The sequence below is a fragment of the Pan paniscus genome, chromosome 8 (assembly GCF_029289425.2).
Source record: "Pan paniscus chromosome 8, NHGRI_mPanPan1-v2.0_pri, whole genome shotgun sequence".
In the NCBI taxonomy this organism is placed as follows: Eukaryota; Metazoa; Chordata; class Mammalia; order Primates; family Hominidae; genus Pan; species Pan paniscus.
In genome coordinates, this window is record NC_073257.2 from 95,973,724 (window position 1) to 95,981,802 (window position 8,079).

The window sequence follows — 8,079 nt, forward strand, 5'->3', positions numbered from 1 at the left end:
TACTGCTGCTCCCCCTCCCTTCTGCCCTCACCACCTCTCCCTCCCACGCTCTGCAAACACTCCCCAACAAGCCATCCCAATTTACATAATCACTCTGTGCTTCTCTGCACAGTCCTGATTTAAGCTGTCCAGAAACCTGCATAAAATAGTGGATTATTCATAGATACGAGGAACCCTTTCCATTTTGCTGCCAGTTTTAAGCTGTTAAACTGCCCACCAATCTGCTGATAAAATACAATAATGTGATTTATCTCCAAACACACAGAAACATCTCAACGAATCGGATTTACTTTATCTTCCAAAAAATTTTGTTTTGGATTTTCCAAGATGTCCTTTTCACAGCATTGTCCTCGTGATAAGTTGGATGACTTTGAGAAAAAGGCGAGCAATTCATTTATACCCACTCTCCCATCTGATTCCTAGAAATATCTGTCTGCCTCATAATCTCTATGGAGCCTTTATTGAGCTCCCAGAGGGCAACTCTCGCATTCTCCCCTATCCTAACCTCAGGCTTCACCTCCCAGGAGAGGGACTAGGGACCAAGTAATTAAGTAGCCCCTCCTCCCTTTTATCCCATGTCCACCATCCTCAACATAATAGAGACCATAATGACCCAGGGTCTTCTGTCACTTCTTCCCACTCCACCCTCATTTCCCTGCAGCTTAGAACATTGCCTACTTGTGCAAACCCTGATCCTTTCTCCAGAGCCCAGTGGAGTCTCCATGTCATTGCAACCCATCCTCTTTGCCAACTTTTATTCTTAATTTTTTATTGTTTTTGTTTTTTGGAGACAGGGTCTGGCTCTGTTGCCCAAGCTGGAGGGCAGTGGTACAATCATAGCTCACTACAGCCTTAAACTCGTGGGTTCAAGCGATCCTCCCACCTCAGCAGCCCGAGCAGCTGGAACAACAGGCATATGCCATCAAGCCCAGCTAATCTTTTGTGTGTGTGTGTTTCGTTTTGGTAGAGACAGGGTCTTGCTATATTTTCCAAGTTGGTCTTGAACTCCTAGCCTCAAGCAATCCTCCTGCCTCAGCCTCCCAAAAAGCTGGGATTACAGGCATGAGCCACCATGCTGGGCCTCTTCACCCTTAGTCTTTTCCCTAAATGGTACCCAAATTGTCTTCTCTTGGCTATTCCTGGCCAGTATAGCTCTATCCCTGGAAAGAATGTGCCACTGGCAGAGCTGTACTCCTTACTTCAGGGCTTATGCTATGGTTTTTTCACAGGGCTGTAGGAGGGTAGTGGTAGATAAAGGTAGAGAGGCATATTGGTCTCTCTCTGCTGCTTTGCCTCCTCTCAGACCATGACTCTTCCATTTCAGTCAGAATCCTCTTCTCCTGGGCCCCCAGTCCCAATCCGTTCTGCCCTTTCTCCAACCCACTGCTGTTGTCACCTGATTATTCTGCTGCATTTAAGAGACCTTTGAAGGCCAGGCATAGTGGCTCACACCTGTAATCCGAGCACTTTGGGAGGCAGAGGAGGGAGGATCGCTTGAAGCCAGGAGATTCAAGCCTGCCTGAGCAACACAGCGAGATCTTGTCTCTACAAAAATTAAAGAAATTAGCCGGATGTGGTGGCACGCGCCTATAGTCCTAGCTACTCGGGAGGATCACTTGAGCCCAGGAGTTCAAGGCTGCAGTGAGCTATGATCCCAGCACTGTACTCCTGCCTGGGCAACAGAGCCAGAACTTATCTGAATAAATGAAATAAAATGCACAATATATGGGTAATTCTGTTTACATTATCATTGTCTTCATCGTACCACCACTATATCAATGCCACACTCATCATCATTTCCCTTCCCTTCTCCATGCCCCTTCCACTCTAACACACCTAATTTCTTATTTCCTAAATATGACCACCTCCTTTGCAACACCATGACTTAATGCTTTACCCTCTGAAATGTCTGACAAACTGTTAGCTCGCTTTTGAACTATGACTCTGAGTTGGTCCCTGCCTTCTCTGAGCTTCCGTAACACACTGTTCATACACACATGTAGGTACATTTTACGCTGTTTCTAATCCAATTCCATGGCAAATTAAAGATGGCCACAATGTCTTTGGCATGCCTCCCATTGAGAGGTAGGGTCTATGTCCCCTCCCCTTGAATCTCAGTGTGTTTATGACTATATTGACCATGAAAATATGGCAAAAGTAATTCCAGGCTTTGAGAAATTGGCAGTTTCCACTTTCTGTTGTCTTGAATCACTCTCTCTAAGAGTCTTGAGCAGCTATAAGGTGGATGACTTGAAGTCAAGAGTTTGAGACCAGCCTGGCCAACATGGTGAAACCCCATCTCTACTAAAAATACAAAAAATTAGCCAGGCATGGGTAGCGAGAGACTGAGGCAGGAGAATCACCCCAACCCAAGAGGCGGAGGTTGCAGTGAGTCAAGATCATGCCACTGTACTCCAGCCTGGGAGACAGAGAGAGACTCCATCTCAAAAATAAATAAACAAGTAAATAAGTCTTGGCTACCTGAGGCTGCTATACTGAAGAGACCACATGCAGATGCTCTGGCCAAAAGACCCAGCTGAGCCCAGCCTCCTAGCCAGCCCCACTCAGAAGCCAGCTATATATGCATTAATCCATCTTTGACCATACAGATCAATCAGTCCACCAAACAGTGACCACTGAATGGCCTCTGTGCATACCACATGGACTAGAAAAATTGCCCAGAAGAGCTCTGCCCAAATTCCTAATTTCAAAATTCAAAATATATAATAAAGTGGCTGCAGTTTTAAGCTGCTGAGGTTGGAGTGATTGTTATATAATGATTTTCCAGCTTCGAAAGGCTGCCTACATTTCTTGCCAGCAATTTAGCACCTTTCCTCTGCCTTCTTTTCTGTCCTTACATCTATTTCTCTAGCCCTCCTGAGTCCTTATTACAAGGACACTGTGATTACAGTAGGCCCACCGGGATAATCCAGAATACTGTCCTCATCTCAAGTCCTTGATCACATCTGCAAAATCCCTATTGCCATAATGTAAAGTAACACATATACAGGTTCCAGGGATTAGGACTTGAACATTTTGATGGCCAGTATTCTGCCTAGCCACATCAACAAATGTCTCAGATTCCTCAAAAGATTTTGACATCACCAAGAGGGGCTTGGAGTATGTAGATGAACACAATGCCTTCTGGTTGGTCTTGTTCATATTGTACATACATTTCTTAGGATTTTGCAAATATTCTAGTATCCAAAATGTTATTATCTGGCTCTTAAAATTTGAAGTCTTTATGTCACAAGTGACAGGCTAGAGCTTGTGCAAAGTGAATGACCCTATGTGTAAAGTGTTTGGAATCAAGGGTGAGATGCCAGGCCACTATAAACTCATACTTACCTAGTGGAGGAAATACCATGATCATGAAGGTGGCTTTCCCAGGGTGAGGCTCATCCATTGCACGCTGGATGTGTTGACGTCTGCAGGAAACCTGACTGCATAATTTGTGGTAGTGGGTATACTTCACTTTCATTCCTTTGTATCACTGTTGGTCAAATGATAGAAGTCATACTTGGGATGTGTGGCTATTGTTTTGCTTTGTGACTTACAGTTCTCTAAAGTAGATATGACATTATGGGGTATGTTGTATGCCTTTGCAGCCATTTCTCAGGATGTATACCCTTAAATATCTCCAGAAACAGCAAGTTATACTACAACGTAATCTATGCTAGTGACAGCCTTCCTTTGTACTTTCTCTCCCACTTTACTTTTTGGGTTTTTTTCCAAAATAATTTGATATTTTTATTGAAGTAACATGTGAGTGTTTTTGAAAATATCATACAAAAGAGTTGAACCTGAAAGGTGACTCTTCCCCTGACCCCTCCTTCCTCACCTTCCCCATTTGTAGCTGTTTCTTCATTTACCTCAATATTTTTGTGCTGGTATTTATCATAAGAATTTCACTGACATTTCCCACCCCAGTACCTTCCCTCCTCCATCCTTTCATTATATAGAGTGCTATAAACTCCATGTCTGATTCACTTGGTCAGCAGTATGAATCAACTGGGATAAAAAAGAACACTATAGTTAGAGAAAACTACTTTCAAATAGTTCTACACATTTTTAGATGACTCCCAATATGATCATCTAAGGAATGGAACCCATAATCAGAAGACCTAGTTTCAAGTGCTGACTTGCATGGACAATTTCACCTGATACCTGTGTTCCAGAGGCTCAGGCCAGGACCTAATAAATGGACAGATAATAAATATTTTAGGCTCTGCAGGTCATAGCAAATACACAACTCTGCCATTATAACCCAAGGAAGCCATAGGCAATACATAAATGAGTGGGCATGGCTACACTGCAAATAAAACTTTATGTGCAAACACAGACTGCAGCTGGTTTGGGCCCCAAAGCTATAGTTTGCCAACATCAGGATATTACATGGAGATAATAAAAACGCATGGGATAGCTATAAGCATTAAATAAATAAAAGTGTGACAGTCCTTTACAGACAAGAAAGCATGACATAGGTGAGAAGAGAGAGTAGGGCTGAGAAGGGAGGCAAAGAGCACTGAAGATAACCTTGCCTTACTCCTTCATTTGCTGCAGGGCCGCTCTGTTTATTATGGCACATGATGTATAAGATGGTACTGAATATGAGCGCTGAATCTGCAGTCTTGCTTCTAGAGGCCAAATTTGAAATCATATTTACAGTACTGTTTCCTGTAGCTTGAGTTATTTAAGATTTGGTTAATACATTTCAGAGCATACAGACTGGCGTACAGTTTTCAAGACTAGATATAACATCTTATATAATTGACCATGCAAAAAGTTTTAGGCAAGGAATTCTCATAACTCTATTATTTTAACAATCAACAAAGATTTACTGATATGTCAGGCACTGTGCCAGAGGGCTGTGGACACAAAAATGAATGAGACATCACTTTAACTCAAGTCCTTGGTTTAGCAGGGGAAGCGCACATGTATAAAGAGAACAATAGCAAAATGCAATAGTTGTCTTTAAAAAAGAGAGAGACAGTGGAAGGCTGACATTCCTGCTGTTCCTGTCTTTTAAACATCTTTAGGACATGTTGATAGATCTCCACATTTTGAATTCTGCCTTCTCGATGTAGAATCAAAAAAAAAAAAGTTCCCAATCTCCCTTGCTATTAGAATGGAGGCATGTCGCTTTGTTTTTACCAATCAGACACATCTACACAAGACCTGGATTTGTAAGTAAGTTATGTGAGGGGAAAAGGAAGAGGGTGGGACACCCATTCCATGGGTAATGGTGGCAGCAGAGCAGGCCAGCATGATTTTGGGACCAAAGGCAGAAACTGCTTCCTCACCAGGAGAACCCAACTCTGGTATGGTGCTGGGAACTGCTGCTGCTGGAAAATGAATCTGAAACTTATTTCCCAAGCCCTTCCAACAACTCGGTAAGCTTTCTAATTTCCTCAATTGATTCTTTCCTGCTTAAGCTAACTAAAGTGGATTCTGTCATCGGCTATTAAGAACCTGACTGATACATGAAGATTGTTCAAGGTTACTTAAAGTTAAATGGAAAAATAAAGTTTCTCAGAGGCAGTGATGTTAAAGATGAGTCATTCCAGAAGGACATCTCGGACTGAATGAATTGCATCTGCAAAGGCCAGGAAGCATATGAGAGCATGCGTTGCTCAGGAAATGAAGATGAATGTGGTTGAAATGTATGGAGCATAAGAAAAGTGACTAGTGAGGGTGCTGAAAATGTAGGCAGGGATCATGAAGGTTTTTCAGTGCCTTGATTGGACATTTATATATTGAATAAATGGAGAGCCATTAATGAATTTAAGCAGAAGATGGTCAATATCATATTAGCATTTTCAGGAGATCCCTTGGCAGCAGTGTGGAGAATTGAATGCGGGGTAGGAGAGAGACCAGAGCAGGGAGAACTATTAGGAGGCTATTGCACTCGTCCAGGTGAGAGGTAATAAGATCGAAGTTGAAGCAGTGGTGGTATAAATGGAATGGGGGGAGGAGATTGATTTTTTTCTGCTGAGATTTTGATTTAATCAGGAAAGAAGAAACAGCAGATTCACCAATATGTTGCCTCTCTACTAGAGGAGATAATATTCCATTAAAAACATCTAAATTGCACCCTTGGATCTCTATCTCCCCAGGGCACACTGCACAGAGCCAGCATGTGAAACCCCTGTGGATACGATCGTGAATGTTTATGTGTCTCTAGAAGTGGACTGGAGGCAGCGAGATAAAAAGCCTTATTTTATGGCTATGGCCCAGAGCATTCCTTTCAGAAGGAGAGGTGCCTGTGGGACAAGTTGTGAGATAAATCTTATAAAGATGACATGGTTATTCATTTCCACAGAGTCCCATTTTTCACACGGTTTCTACATCCAACTTTCATCCCCTTGTCTAGGGCAACTCATCAACAAATGTCCCTACCAAGAAAGCTGGAGTTACTAACCATATATGACTTCTAATACAAGGACTCCAGGGGTTTCCAAACAATTTTTCTATTCAAAGTAGGGAAGATGGAATGGGCCGTGGGACTCCAGGAACAGGAGGGCATGAGAGAAAGTAAGCAAGAAAAAGAGACAGTGCAGACGTTCTCAGGTGGCCCTCCCTGCTACACGTTCATGCAATGCCTTTTATGCCATTTTTCTCTCCCTCTTGCTCCTTCTCCTTTAAATTGTAACAGTATAAAATATTTAAAGGAATACGTTTGAAAAGGCAGTGAGTCACCTGTAATCACATCATCTTAGCACAATTAGCTTTCCTTTTCGTGCATTCACTCCTAGCCCTTGTCCTCCATTTGGGTGGCTAATTTTAGAGTTCTTATTGGAATATATTTCTTCGGCCCAGTTCCCCAGAAAAGCAGACTCTGAGTCAGATCTCCATGTTGGAGGTTTTTGGGCACAGACAGCATCCATCGTGGGGAGTAAGGGAAGCAGAGCTAGCCAGAGGAAGACATTGGACTGAAATGCAGTAACCCCTCAGAGTTCCCCAGATGAAGGCAGGCTCCCACCTTTGCCAACCAGTTAGTGAAGTCAGATCGCCTCCAGGGAAGGCCATCACCACCCATGAGAAGGTTCCTTTCAGACAAAGGCCAAGTCCAGAGAAGAGCTCAGCTGTGAGTCACAAGCAGCCAACATTCCTGGCAAGTGGGGGAAAGAACACCTTGATTTCAAAGGCCATACCTAGGCATGCAACAAGCATATGGAATCCAAGCATAGGGATCAGTAGCACTGCACTACATTAGCAATCTTAAGCAACACGACAAGTCAGCTGGGAAATCATGCGCTTCTTCAGGGTCACACAATGCCAGGTATCAACTCTCTTTCTTCCACATATCAGCTTTTTTTTTTTTTTTTTTTTTTTACTTTGAGTTTTGGGATACATGTGCTGAACGTGCAGGTTTGTTACATAGGTATACATGTGCCATGGTGGTTTGCTGCACCTATCAACCCATCACCCAGGTTTTAAGCCCTGCATGCATTAGGTATGAGTCGTCAGAGGAGCACCTCTGAGCCCAAGTTTCTTTAACGTTAAAATGAGAAAAATACTAAAACCTGACACTGAGGTTTGCAGGAAGATGAAATAAGATAGCATTTACAGGCTATATAGCAAATAGTAAGCACTAATGAAATCAAACTTACTATGATTAGCATTCAGTTCATCTTTGGTCTGTTGAAACATTACATGTGGCGGTCACGTTTAACAGCTGCGTAATATTGCATCATAATGAATAGTTGCATTACTTTACTTAACCATCTTCTAGTATTTGATACAAAGGTTGTTGCCAATTAATCACTATTAGAGAGCAAGTAAAAATATGTCTCTTTGCCATGTAACTTTTTTTGTGTTTTATTGGTTCCTTAATTCTCTTAGGTAAATTATATTCCTGTGTCAGGTGATGTGGATGGCTTCTGTACGATTCTCATTTTCTAAGTCATTCATTCTCTGCAAGACTGTCATGAGCCTCCTCTCAATGAGAAGTGCTGTCACCCAAAATTTCTGACAGAGCTTCAGCTTCTTCTTCCAGCTCCGGCCATATGATTGCAGAATCTTTTACTCAAAATATAAATGTATGAAACAACAAACAATTTGAAGTTGTGTTTTGTT

General features: G+C 42.4%; 1 pseudogene; it reads left to right on the forward strand.

The window, feature by feature from the left end:
- The first annotated feature begins 3,340 nt into the window (after nt 1-3,340).
- On the forward strand, nt 3,341-3,486 carry LOC112441111 (U1 spliceosomal RNA; annotated as a pseudogene).
- Nucleotides 3,487-8,079: the final 4,593 nt, after the last annotated feature.